General features: G+C 30.4%; 1 protein-coding gene across 12 annotated transcripts in view; it reads right to left on the bottom strand.

The window, feature by feature from the left end:
• LOC106457328 overlaps positions 1 to 13,585 on the bottom strand; it is a 51,491-nt gene extending 37,906 nt beyond the window's left edge. The window contains exons 1-6 of one of the 12 annotated variants that reach the window (XR_002610135.1): positions 13,013 to 13,582; positions 12,489 to 12,530; positions 7,373 to 7,480; positions 5,479 to 5,585; positions 3,530 to 3,685; positions 1,711 to 2,158 (exon numbers count right to left, since the gene is read on the bottom strand). The gene's annotated coding sequence lies outside the window, so the exon portion shown is untranslated. Of the gene's footprint in view, positions 1 to 1,710; positions 2,159 to 3,498; positions 3,686 to 5,478; positions 5,586 to 7,372; positions 7,481 to 12,488; positions 12,531 to 13,012 lie in introns of those variants that run through there. The other 11 variants (XR_002610132.1, XR_002610134.1, XR_002610137.1 and 8 more) reach the window with 11 other exon arrangements.
• Positions 13,586 to 14,879: the final 1,294 nt, after the last annotated feature.

Genomic DNA, 14,879 nt, shown 5'->3' on the forward strand with positions numbered 1-14,879 from the left:
GATCAGATGTGGAAACTTTTTAAAGATAAATTTTTAAATATTCAAAGTAAATATATTCCTTATAGAAAGAAAAGGGTAGCTACAAGTAAAAAAAATCCAGGTTGGCTCACAAATGGTATAAGAAATAAAATTAAAGAAAAGCATCATAAATGTAAGAAATGTAAATTGACTGGTATGACAGGAGATTTAGACGATTATCAAAGGTCAAGAAAGTTGGTGAAACAGGAAATTACTACATCAAAAATGATGTATGAGAAGAGATTGGCTAAAAATGTAAAAATTAAAAGTGAGGATTTCTTTATACATTAAGGGTAAACAAAATGTTAGGATGGGGTAGGACCCTTGAGGGATGATAAAGGAAGGCTAGTATCTGATGATTATGAGATGGCTGGGTTATTAAATTTTGCTTTTTCTTTGTTTTTTTACTAAATATTGAATACAAGTCTAAAGAGGTTATAATTTCATTGTACAGATCACTGGTTAGGCCACATTTGGAATATTGTGTTCAGTCTTGGGCTCCTTATCTTAGGAAAAACATTGAATTGTTGGAAAGGGTTCAGAGAAAGATTACTAGAATGGCGCCTGGGAGGAAGGGGTTGTCATATGAGGAGAGGCTGAAATCTCTCAAATTGTTTTTTTCTTGAAAAGAGAAGAGTTAGGGGGTTTTGATTAAGATGTTTAAGATTGTAAAAGGAATTGATAGTGCTGATGCATCATCTTTTTTCATACTTAACAGTGAGAATAGTAGCACTAGGGGACACAAATATCAATTTGGATAAGGTTGGAGTCATCTTCAGCTAAGACAGCAGTGGCGGATCCAGGATATTGAAAACTGGGAGGCACAACAATTCTGAACATGAACGAAGAATTTTTGGGACTTCCTTGGTAGGAGTTAAATGGGTTACTTAGATTTGTTATAATGTTTGCTAGATGTTGTTGTTATTGCTTTTTTTATTTTTTGAATTTAATATGAAATTTCACTACATTCTTCCCCCCTCAAAGATCCAATTTTTGCAATTATTTTGATTTAATTTTCAAAACAGGGGGTGTACCCTGGGCCTGTATCTACCCTTGGACAGTTTAATTTTTCTAACAGGGTGGTTGGTCTTTGGAATGGGTTGCCTTCAGATGTTGTAGAGGCATTAAATTTACGAAAAAGCTTGATAAGTATATGAATGAAAAGGGATGGGTTTAAAATTATTTTGTTGTTTTAATCATTTTAATTTAGTTTTGAGGATGGAACAGCCAAGATGGACCAATAGGTCCCATGTTGTCCCAAAGTATTATGTTATGTTATTTATCTATATATAGCAAAGTCACATCTGGCTATCTGTGTCCATTGAGGGTAATCGAACCCCTAATTTTAGCATTGTAAATCCGTAGACTTACTGCTGGCCCACCGGGGAACCAACTATAAAGTGTGGGGTAAAACAGTTTTCTTCCTAATAAATTTAATATGGGTGGGAGAATTTTTTAAGAAATTTAAAACAGGATTTTACAACTTCTGATGCACTTTTGTCATATGCAGGATATTGTGTGTATACATATGTCAGCAAATTACAATAAGATCTATAATATTTTGCATTTCAGGAAAGAGAGAAAAGGTTTTTACTTGAGTTGCATTTCTGTTTCTTTAATTTTTAAATTCTTAAAAATAAGACCTGAAATGTACAATAATTGTTGTTAATTTAAACAATGTGCTCCACAATCTCAAGAGAAACAAGCTCAGGTATTTTAATTCACAAATATTATCATAAAACATTAATATTAAAGGAAGCACTGATGGTAACATGGTAGCAAAATGTTATTGTTGTAAGATCACATAAAAAAAAAAGAGTGGCAAAACTTTTAAAGAACCTAAAACATTTTCTGCTACAATTTTAACATATTTGTTTTGGTTTGCAGCATCAAGTACATATTCTTTCAGCAAAAGCAAATCTGAAGATAAAGATTTTATAATTATTAAAAATTTCTTCTGATGCCATTATAACCAAAGAACCACAGGCGAGGAGTTTGATAGTACTTATCGTACGTGATACTTAAATCATACGTTCTTGTGGACACAATTATACTCTCATATATTATACTATCTCATATATATTATACTAGCATCTTTTTCCTGGTCTTTTGGTTTAGATGTTTGTAATTCCAGTGTAGCCTGAAAAAATTATATACACAAGTTTAGTATAATGCAAATGCAATCTTTCAGATCACATTTCTTGAGATAAAACCTTCCATTACATACACTACAATAACACATCCATACACAAAATACATTTACTGAGATAAAAACTTCCATTACTTCCAAACAACACAAAAATAAATTTACTGAGATGATATCTTCCATTAAACAAACTACAATAACACATTCATAAACTGAAATACATTTACTATGACAGCTTCCATTAAAAACTCTACAATAAGATATCCAGACACAAAAATACATTTACTGAGATGATATCTTCAATTAAATAAACTACGATAACACATTCATAAACTGAAATACATTTACTAAGATGACAGCTTTCATTAAAAACTCTAGAATAACACATTCATAAACTGAAATACATTTACTGAGATGGCAGCTTCCACTACACACACTAAAATAACACAAGCATAAATCAAAACTAACACACACACACACAAACAATAAAACAAAATAATATTAATATTAGTAGCAAAGACATTACAAACAGATATAACTTTAAATTCGATGACAAGGAACCCACTTTGAGACTAATAATGGCTGGAGACGGCTTGAAAGTTTTTCTTCATTACCCATTCAAGCCATCTCCAGCTATTATTAGATATAACTTTAATTTAATCAAAATACCAAAAATATGCCCACAGATTTAGATTTATGTTTGCTACAAATATTATGTCAAGAGACCAGGCCAACTGATGAAAAGTCCCTTGTATTGTGATGTTTGTTTAGAGCAAAGCCTCACAATGGGCTGTATGTTCTCTGTCCACTGTGGGGAATCAAACCCCAGATTTTAGTGTTGTAACTCTGTAAATATACCACTGACCCACTGGCAGACCTCAAATTGTGAAAATTACTGAAAATCAATGGTTAGAGAATTAACATTATGAGTTTTGTTTAGTGTATTCTGAAATAAAACCTAACTATTTTGTGTAAGAAAAATGACTATTAATGAAAAGGTTTATATACTCCATGGCAAAATCAGTGTCTGAAATAAAGACTTAAAATTTTTTGCTAAAGCAATAATGCAGCTGCTTGGACACACCATATCTCATTCACTACTGATTAAAAAAATTATTAGCATCATCACATCCAAATTTGCCAATGAAAGGATGAAGTTTTTATAATTTAATAACTTGTTAAATGATGATCTTTGTTTCAAACTCTGTGAACTTCATAACAAGTTGGAGCAAAGAACAAGAAAATCATGTTAACAAATTCCCCTGCAGATCCTTGCTAGTGAAATACCCTTAAAAGTAACATAAAATATGGAAATATTTTCAGCTCATTCATACCCAATTATGCTGTTATTTGCACAGATCTTACTGTAGTAATGGTGCTGTTTATGTTAATAACAAGTCTACAGATAATTAATACTTTGTCCTCATTATCCAACATTCCACTTTCTACAAAAGCATCCATATCTTCAGCATCTATATTCTCATCTCTTCTACCTGGATGTGCTGGAGTGTTTGATGCTTCCTGTAATAAAGGCAAACAATCTCTAACCATACAAAACAGGAATATGGTCCAAGAATAATAATTGTATGACAGAGCTAGAAAAAAAGTTTTATTTCATACGATGGCAAGTACATGAAAGTCTTGAAAAAAATATAAAAAAATGTTACATGCTACCAAACTAGTTTACATTATGAGACTAGAATTCAAAGTTTAGAGAAGACAGTATAAAAAATATGTAAGTTGGTTTCTTTATATACAAGGAAAGGTTGGAGTTCTCAGATCACATAAAATACACATGCTGCGTACACAATACCAACTCCATTAAAAATCACTATCAAACATAAAGACATTTAACACAAAATATTCATATAGTAGACATGCAGAATCTTGCTAACATACTGGAGCTAAAATGATTTGTAGAAAAAAATTTTCGTACTTAACAGTATTATTCTAGGTCAAGAAGTTATACGCATTTCAATTTTAATAAGAGATATTAGTTTCTACACAAAAATAAAAAATAATATATGTCAAAGCTTATGATTTAAAAGTGAATCAGCAGCTTGGCTAAGAGGTAGTGTTGAGGAAGTTGAAGTTAAAATGAAATAGTTTCTTATTATGTAAGTGTTTTTTATGTTTCGCAGCACCAACTACAAAGTAAAATTATCAGAAATAGACAATCCCTTAAACACAGCTAAATATACTATAGTTTGTGACACTTGATCTTTTGTAGTTCCTAGAATTAACACATTCACTGACCTGCTCTCAAAACACATCTTGTAAAGCTAATATGTAAACTACAACACTTAGGGCATTGTTATTTGTAAACGAAGATAAGGCAGTTATATGTGAGCTCAAAAATGTTCTGCATTCTAATAGCTGGTAAGAAAAAACACCCATCCCTAATTAGCATTAGGATAAATTCTTCTAATGAGATAATCAAGTTTGTCTTTTATATACGGTCCACTTATATAAACGTTTTGTACTATTTTTTTTTATGTACAACATCGTTCACTTCTGTAGGGATGGAAGCAGTTATCACATTAATCACCACATAAGTTAGAAAACAGTTTATTGATAAAAAAAAAGTGTTTCCCAAAGTGTACTCAGTACAGCCCAACATTATTAAATGGACAGTAGTGGAGCTGAATGATGGGATTGAGGATGTTGGTGCAATAACAGGGGTTCACACAACAAAGTGTGAATTCAGGCTCAGCTTCAGCAGATACAGAGGAGTACATGGCAAAAGATGAGTTGTATGACTACTTTGGAATGAATTCACTGAGTGACTGTGGTACATCATCATATTGAATAGTAAGCCCAGGTTCACTGGTAGCATACTAAACTTTTGAAATGCCATACAGTTATAGTTATTGTAGTCATTCACAGGTAAAGTTGGCTTGCTGTTCATCTTAAAGAGGGATAGCACTAGATAACAGAGAGTAACAGCAGCTAAAGGACTTACTAAAACAAGAATGTATTGCATTAACAGCCTAGACGGCACAGTAACCTTAACTGAATTTGATCAAACACATCTGGAACATGCAATCTTATAATATTAGAAACCTCACACTTCACTTGTGAAAAAATGACAGTGTCTTCTTCAAAATGCACTTTATGTGTGAAGTGAAACATGTAACCTATGTGATCCTTAAGTTTTTAAGAAGAGTATATCCAAATTGTTGTTTTTTTAAACCAAAGATGTTCACATATAATTTGCTGAATTAGCTACAAGCCCAGGTTCACCTACACCACAATGATAGCAAATTATTATTAATTTTCTTTTTGTGTGCCATATGTAAGTAATGGTCACTTACCAGTATAATGATGTGTGTGTCTATCCAACCACCTTCATCATCTTCAGCCTCAATTACCTTCTGTTCTTTTGAGTACTCAATCTGTTTACATTGTTTATAACAAGGCACTAGGTGGTAAATTATAAATATTAATGCATACTAATGCCATTAACCTTCAAATTACTAACTTGTTTTTATACTGTTCACTACTGTTTGGGTACATATATTGCAACATATTTAGTAACTTTATGTTTTTGACTGTTACAACACTCACTGTAAAGGTCTGACCAAAATAAATTGTGTGAAATTGTTCATTTTCTTTGTAAAATACACAGGAGATCCAAACAATAGTTACTGGGATTAACTGCAATATTGATGGTATTTTTTTCTTTTCCTTTTTGTTTGACTCATGCTATTAGGGACTCTGTAACCCACAAAAATATTGACCCACGGGGAATTTAGTTCACTGACAACTTTAGAAAAATCTGTTTAAAAAGCTAACAGGATCCACCAGTAATCCTCAGGTTAATATAGACATAACTGAACACACAATGCTCATTAAAAAATTGTTTTCTTTAACCACCTATTAGGTTGTTAGATAATCTACTACAAAATATGAGTAATTTATATGCCTGTAAATATTAAATTATATTTACCAAATTTATTGAATGAAAATAGGAGAATATAACAAATTTACAGCAGAATACTACACGATATGTTACTTTCATAAACCATTTACATCTTTCATAGTATCTGCAATATTTAATAAGCAGCAGAATATGCTTGTTCCTTGAACTTTTCTGACACCTTTTACAACCTAGAGCTTTCTTTAATATTATATACTTTTACATAAATTATTTAAAAGTGTTTACCATCTTACAGGTTAAATGGAAAATAATACACAGACCAGTTAAAAAACTTTCCACACTAACCTACAAGGCAAATGTAAATACAAATTCTCATCAAAATAAATTTACATAATCAAAGTAAGTTACCAACATAGATCAGACCTACCTATAAATACACACAAAATAACAAGCATAGATAACTAAATATAATATTCAAACTACATTTTTAATAATCAGTGGTGGACAAATGCATAGATCCCCGACAAATAGGGGTTTCTCAGTAAAACTGCCCTTTTTTAAAAGGTAAGACAAACCTTCTAATGATATTTGTGTGTTTGTATTTTTCATATTTAGCTACATACCTATTAATTATCAAAAATACAGGCAGTTTCTATCAGATGCATATAGTCACACCTTTTGTAATATTTCATATTTTTCCTAAAATAAACAGTTATTAATATTACCTTTTCCTTTCTGACAACACTAACAGTTTAAGCATTGTATGCTGTGTTCTGACTTATTAGAAAATCACATTTAGGTAATCTACTACAAAATATGAGTGATATATTTGCCTGCAAATATATATATAAATTATATTTATCAAACTTGTTAAAGGAAATTAGGAAAATTTAACAAATTTACAGCAAAATACTACAAAATATATTAGTTCCGTAAACCATTTACATTTTTTATAGTATCTGCAATACTTAATAAGCAGCAAATTATATTTCTATGGCCATTTGTGGGAACAGAATTAACCCCATAATAATAGCAGTAAAATTAGATTATATTACCCCCCCCCCCCCCCCACCATGCATAATCATCATCGAAAAATGAGTTTCTGTTCATTTATAAATTCCTCAGCACTATATTCCCCACCAACATCCATCCCTACATAGGAAAGAATGTTAGCTAATTTTTCAAATTGGGAAGACTGAGGTAAACCTATTGAAAAGTTAATACCACGCCCACAGTTAAGCCTCTCTAAATTAAAAATGGGCTCCAGAAAACTGCCTGGCTCATGTGTTGGGAACTTCAATTTTAGAGTATGTTGCCCTTATACTCACACTTTCTTGTCACAAGAAACCGTTTATCGTGAGGTAGGTAGGTTTTCTCTTTGGCATTGTTCCCACTTGCCAATTGCCATGTTGGGCAGTGATGAAGTAAATGGTCACCTGCAATTAATGAATACCTCATGGAAACTGATAAATAAACACATTAAACTTAGTAAACAATAAACGATTGTTCCCACTTGCCAATTGCCATGTTAGGCAGTGATGAAGTAAATGGTCACCTGCTAAAATAAATTAAACAGCTTGTAAACAATTAATGAATACCTCATGGAAACTGATAAATAAACACATTAAAACTTAGTAAACAATAAAGTGATACGAAGGAATTATCATTAAGATACTAAACATGAACACACAAACATTCAGCTATGAAGTAACTATATGATGGTAAGAAAGGGCTCAATTTTTAAAGCAAAAATGACATTAGTTTCATCTGGAAAAAAAAAACGACAATAGAATTTTGAATTTGAAAATAATTTGCATTTTTGAAATTACATTTATGTATTGATTTCTTTAAAACATTTTACTATTATATTAAATATAATTTTTAAATGATTATAAAAATCATGCAAAATTAAGAATAAATGCTACAAGTTATTTATGGAGAGATATCAAAGATGCCACTTTTACGATGGTGAAAAAATATTTAAAAATAACACATGAGGAAAGAAATCTTGCTGGAATATTGTGTTGTATTCTAAAGACAACAGGACAAGAGAACACAATTTTAAGATATGAAAATGACAGGCTAGGGTCCATTTAAGTTAGCTTTATTTTTCTAACAGGGTGACTGGCTTATGGAATGAATTGACAGTGACAGAGGTGGAGGCTGACATTTTAAACGAGTTTAAAAGGGGAATTAATGATTTCCTGACAAAAAAAAGGGTGGGTTTAAATTAGTATTTCTCTCAAAGTGGGTGTGTTAAAATTGACATGAAGGATCAAATGGTCCCTTGTTGTCCTATTTTATGTTAATAAAGAATAGAGGAATGTCCTATGTATACACCAAAAGCTGTGAATGCACTAAGAATTACACAATTTTTACACATAATGAATGAACGAGTGTCAGTAGTAGGCCTTTATATTGAAAGAAGTTTTTAATTCCAAAACTTGGTCTTAAGATAAATAAAAGTTGACTCTGGGGATAGTTTTTTTTTATCAATCAGAAAACTTTCAGAATTCATGAAAAGGTACACATATAATAAAATTAAATTTGAAGACATGCATAGTTTATTACGACTCTTTAAATAGGTCAGAATCTTGCTAAGGAACTTGCATAAGAAACTGTTATTTTGAAAGTTTGTTGGGTAGCTACCTTTTTTTCAAGAGGTTGTGTACAAAAATAATCTTTGTGTAGATTGGTGTAACTACAACAAAGATTAAATAACCTGTTTAAAAGAAACAACCAGTTTAGAGTTGAAAGTAACAAGCTGTCATAATTGGTATACAGCCCAATAAATGTTTCTTTAAGATATAAAGAATTATAAAAAGGTAATGTACATTTCATTCAGGCAGTTGGTTAACCATGTGCATTTATTTTGACAAAGAAAACTAAAGGCCAAAGTTGGTCCAAAGGAAGAATCGATAATGACACCATCTACTTTGCATGTAACATGCCGTTACAGATGAAATAATTAAGCTTATGATGAGAGTTAGAAATTTGTGGAAGACTGTCTGTTAGAAAACAATGGGTGAAAAGTATTTTTAAGATTCCAGACAGGGGAATATTGGTTTCTCAGAGATCCATATCCAAACTAACTTACTGCTGGACAGAGACTTTGTTTTTACTTTCAGTAGAAAATGTGAAAGAGTCCATAATATAAATTTATTAGATTTTTGTTTTGTTTGTAGTCAAGCACAAAGCTATACGATGTGGTAGCTGTGTTGTACATACAACAGGTATTGAAATCCAGATTTTAGTGTTATAAGCCTAAAGACTTACTGATGAGCCACTTGAGGGCAATTCATTAGAAGTTAGGTGTACAAGAAGAGCAAAAAGAAATCTCATTAATTTATAGTTCAGGGTTCCAGTATATAAAAGGGAATAGGAATAGCAGCAATACATTTACTGAAGTTATAATTACAGGTTCCAACTGATGAAAGGGTTTAAGAAATAGCAACAAAAAATTTCACAAGGTTATAATTACAGTTTCCAATTGATGAAAGGATTTAAGAATAGCAACAAAAATGTTCACAAGGTTATAATTACAGGTTCCAGTAGATGAATGGGTTTAAAAATAGCAGCAAGAAATTTCATGAGGTTATAACTACACATTTCAGCAGATGAAAAGAATAATTTGAAAGGACTGGAGCTAAAGCACTTTGGGAATGCCATAAAGAATGCCTGGTTTGGTCCTGTATGACACTTGACTGTGATAAGTGTTGATATATTTTTTCTTATCTTTAGAGGTTTTTGAAAACTAGTGGATTTCTTCTTCTTTTTTATAATTATGTTAGTAAGTTAATGTCCAATTTGAAATGCTGTAATAGATATTAAAGAAGTAGTTAATTTTTGTAATACACTAATTTTTTAGAGCTGTGACAAAGAGTAGATTTTGGATTTTTTAATGTTCAGAACATATTAGTGAATGAAGATATGAACCTTTGAAATTACTACTTTGCAAAATGTACTGATGATATCACAATAACTACTATTTTGTATATGACTGAAAACCTTCATATTTTATAGTAATACATATAAACAAAGTACATTCATATGTAGTTTAAAGATATGTTATATAGAACAGTAATCATGTTTTTATACTTTAAAAAAGGATTTTATGAACATATAGTTGATGTTATGTGCAATACTCACATAGCTACATACAGTAAGCTTGCACTGCAAGAGCACCCTATTGTTGCCAACTGAAAGAACTTCAACTGACACAAGTAAAACCAATCTTTTATTTAACAGTCACTACTCCAAGCAGATCAACTGTAAGTCTTTTTAACATAAAATTGTTGATTAATTAAACATATGCCTTCAGGAGGACAAGTGGTCTTTTTTCAACATTAAAATTATTAGTGTTAGCATAGATTTTAAGTTTGATACTTATTCTAGCATAAAACTTCTTTCATATCTTGTACACCAGGAATTTAGTACATTTTACTGAAGCAATGCAGCCTTACCTGTATCCTTTTGTGCTATGTAAAATGCTTTTGTGATGTACATGTTTTTTTTTTTTAAATACAACTTTCATTAAGTAATGGTCATTATATGAATCTAAAGATTGAATTTTTCATGCAAATGACATTTAAAGTGTAGTTCTATTCAAACATTGTCAAATAGTTTCAGTTAAAAAGAAAAAAAAGAGAAAAAAAAATCTGACACTGCTTGAATGCCATCTGATAGACCTTCAACTGTTTAGAACTATCTTTGAATGTTTGAAAACAACCCTAAATGTTTTTAAAACAATAATGCCATTTCATTTGTTTGGATATGTAAAAATGATAATTTTAGAAACATTAAAGAGCATGTTTAAGAAGAGATGCAAAATGACAGGAATTAAATTTAACTTAGGAAAAAAAAAGACTAATGTCTTTCAATTTGGTTTTCATGAGATTAACAACCAAATCATATTCTGAGCTTGTAAAGATAAAAAAAACATAAAGGTTCTGTGGGCAATTTTCAAATTAAAAAGAATGTTTGAATATTCAAATTTCAGAGTAGGGATCAAAACTAAAGTGTTACTGACTTGTAAATAATTGAATATAACTTTGTCAGGATCAAATTTTTCATTCATGGTTCATATAAAGATACATGTGAAGTCATATATATTGAAAAATTAAATGTCATTTAACAATCAGTCTTTCAACACTGAGGTGTAGCTCCAGATTGTTTGAAAGTATGGTATTGGAGCCAGCTGTTGTTCCAAATTCTCTGCTGTGGAAGTTCTTGTGCTACCACAGACAACATTAAAGGCTTTCTTCTTCAACATGTTGTTGTCTTTGGTTTTACTTTATTTAACAACATTGCTACATAAATATTTCATTTTCTTAGTTTACCTTACTCTTCCTTTCATAATAAAATTAATGTTTTGATTATATACTCCAATTTACTTCAAGTTTTGTATATGCATAGATTCAACTAATCATTTTTTTTCTAAACTTTATAATATCTGGATTTTACTTTATTTGTATGTCTTGATTCTGCAATGTACCTTGTTTTCAGAATTTTATGGAGCATTTAACACATGTTAAATGCTCTTTGTCCTAAACATTGTCTTTGTATCTGTTATTATACTTTGTTTTCCCTTCTTATGATTTTCTAACTATTACAAATTAATTATTAAAAGAAGTGTTATTATCAAACACAATCAGTTCTGAGGTTAATCATACTTTAAAAAATATAAGAATGATGTTCCAGGTTGTTGTTCCAAATGCTCTGCTATTTGAAAAAGTTCCTATACTTCAGTAGAACAGTTTTGTGCCCTTTGGTTCTATTTCATTTAATAATCTTGCTGCATGAATATTTATTTTCGGGAACAATTTTCATTATCTCTCCAACTGCAAGTTAACTAGGTCCAATAGTTGGGAGTTTATCAATGATTAAGTACATATATATAAATATATATATACAAATGTTTTAAGCAAATCATTAAAATAAACTACAATTAACCCCCTGTATCATCAGTTGAAATTCTGAGAGTATGGCCAATTTTCCAATAGATGGTGTGTTGGAGTAGAAAAATTAAAATGATTGAAAATACAAACTTCAATGTTGATTACAACTCAGACTTGTTTCCAATAAAATTATTTTTTGGTTAAGGATTACCTTGTAGAATTTTTTGCCTAATGGTGTGGTATGCATTGTTAATTTCAATTTTCTTAAACTTCTCTTAAATATGCATGGATGTGAGGGGTTATATTTAACTTGGTTCTGACATTTGGTTTGATTTTGTTATAAGTGAAGAATAACCTTGATAAACTAAAGGACAATTACTTCTTCCTTTGTTGTATTCTTAAGAAACTTGACCCCAAAACAGTAAAATTGTTTTTTATTTATATAAACTTATTTATTAAATCACTAAAAGAAGAATCTTGTCAAACACACAACTAACTTTGTAATTTAGATGTCTGGCAGATTTTGTAAAAAAAAAGGAACACTTACCTCTTCAGGAGTTACCACTCCAGTTTTATTGAACTTTGATACCTGAGAATGTAAACAATCAATTTGTTTACAAAGCAATAACTAAACAGCAGGAATCTGCATCACTTTTCTCAACCTTTTAAATAATTGTCATGTAACAATAAAACTATACTTCCATGATAAAGTAGTATCAGCATTACAAGTTTTAAAATCTTTATTTTAAACTTAAAATCTAAAACTGTACTTCTGTGCAAAAACATTTGATTAACTTATACTTGAGAAAACATCTGATGAACAACGTATTTTTGCACATCCAGAATTTATTTGTATTAATTATTATTTATATGTAAATTATACATAGTAATTGAAAAAAAAAGATCATATTTAATTACTGCTTAGAAATATTGGACATTTCTTCAAACGTTTTCCTAAGTTAGACCTTAAATTTTCCAAAAGTAGTGACAGATTTTCACATTAAATTAATGCCCTACAAGTTACAACTACAACTTGTAGTACAAGTTAAATTCACTACTTAAACTACTTACCTTCAAAACAGGTGTCAAAAACTCTGCTACCCCAAGAGCCTTTCCCTTAACGCTGTTAATTACACTTTGCATGCTCAAACTCAAAGTTTCACCGAATTGTCAATTTTTAAGATATATATGTAACAAAAAAATAGGGGTTAGTAAATCAAAATAACATTTGTACAACAACACTATAAATGTTTATCAATACTAACTTACATCTCTAACATACATTATTACTTCTTCACCATCAACTACACAATTCAGAACGCCAATTTTTATATAATTAAAATATTGCCGTTAGTTATTAGTTTAAACCTAGTATTTAGCCTTTAGTTACTCAACCTACTGTCTTGTTTATTGATAAGCAAAAGTTCACTTAAGACGTTAATATTATAACTTAAGTCTTAAACGTTCAAGATATTTTTCACAAAATCTAAATTATGAAGAACATTGCTAACCAAATTTGATAACGTGAATTACTAACATTACAATTAATTAGAGATAAAACTATTAATTATATTAGCATAAAGTACTTAACCTGTTTGCCCAATAAGAATTATAAACTAGAATAACACCATGCTCAGTGGCGGTGCAGAGGGCTGGACGAGGAACTATTTTATTTTGAATTAAAATTAATAAAACATCACAAAACAAATGAGGAACAACTTAGCACACTTTAAGTTGTTTATTCATAGTTAATATTCTCAATTATAATTCATAAGATTTTAAAAATCTTATTATCTACACTAAATAACGTGTAATGTTGTAATATTTGTTTTGTCCCATAAAACATGTTCGTTTCTTATTATCTACATTTAAAGATTTACACAAATTCTAAAATTAGCTTAAAGTCGCCAGGCGGTGTCGCCAGTTACCCTGTGACTGAATTATCGAAATTGCCCTATGCTGCTAATATCAAAAACACGAGTTGCAGACAAACAAATTTGTCTTTAATGCTTATTCACTAAGTTAAAAAGTTTTATACTTATAAACATTTCATGAAACAACTTTTCTCAATATAAGATAGTGAAGTTAGCTGGGGATTAAAATGGAATTATAGTCCAAATTAATTAACCATATCACCAACGTACAAGTCATAATATGATTTTAATTTTCTGAGGCAATTTCAAACATTTTAAAACGCAAATACATTTTAGCAATTTAGAATTAGTACTATAAAAATTGCACTTTGATACTAAGAAGTAAATGAGGGGCTTTATAGTTACGAAATACGGCTATGAGTGCAGTAAACGAAGGTTAAAGTATGATTGACTGTAAACGTCGAAAGATTGTTGTTTTTTGTTGTTGCTGTTCCTTCAGATACAAAATAAACGAAGCTGAGGAGTTCGCAAGTAAATCTTTTAGTTTAAAAGTAAAGGGGCTATTTCCATTGCTTAATTTCTTATTTCTTTTTATATAGAGGGTTTCAACTGAATTATTTTGGAAGTCAAATACAATATACAGCCATATTTAGATGTTTGTTTGTTAGTAATTAAGCACAAAGCTACACAATGGGCTATCTGTGCTCTGCCCACCACGGGTATCGAAACCCAGTTTCTTGCGTTGTAAGTCCGCAGACATACCGCTGTGTCACTGGAGGGCGCCATAATAAGACTCAAAGCTTGATCTTTTCCTCCTATTTTACATTAGCTCAGCGAGAAGCTGCAGACTTATAACGCTTAAATCTGATTCACAACCAAGATAGCTTTTATGCTTAGTGAATAAAAATTTTTTCCTCAAGAATAGATATGATTAAGTTGTAACAAATTAATTCGTTTAAAAGTCCAAGAAGAAAACCTGATGAAGTTCCGAATCACTTGGGATTTAATTAAATTTATGTGTGTTGAAACAATAATCATTGAACTGAAATAAAGTATCTGAATAA

Source organism: Limulus polyphemus, unplaced genomic scaffold, assembly GCF_000517525.1.
Source record: "Limulus polyphemus unplaced genomic scaffold, Limulus_polyphemus-2.1.2 Scaffold317, whole genome shotgun sequence".
Taxonomy (NCBI): Eukaryota; Metazoa; Arthropoda; class Merostomata; order Xiphosura; family Limulidae; genus Limulus; species Limulus polyphemus.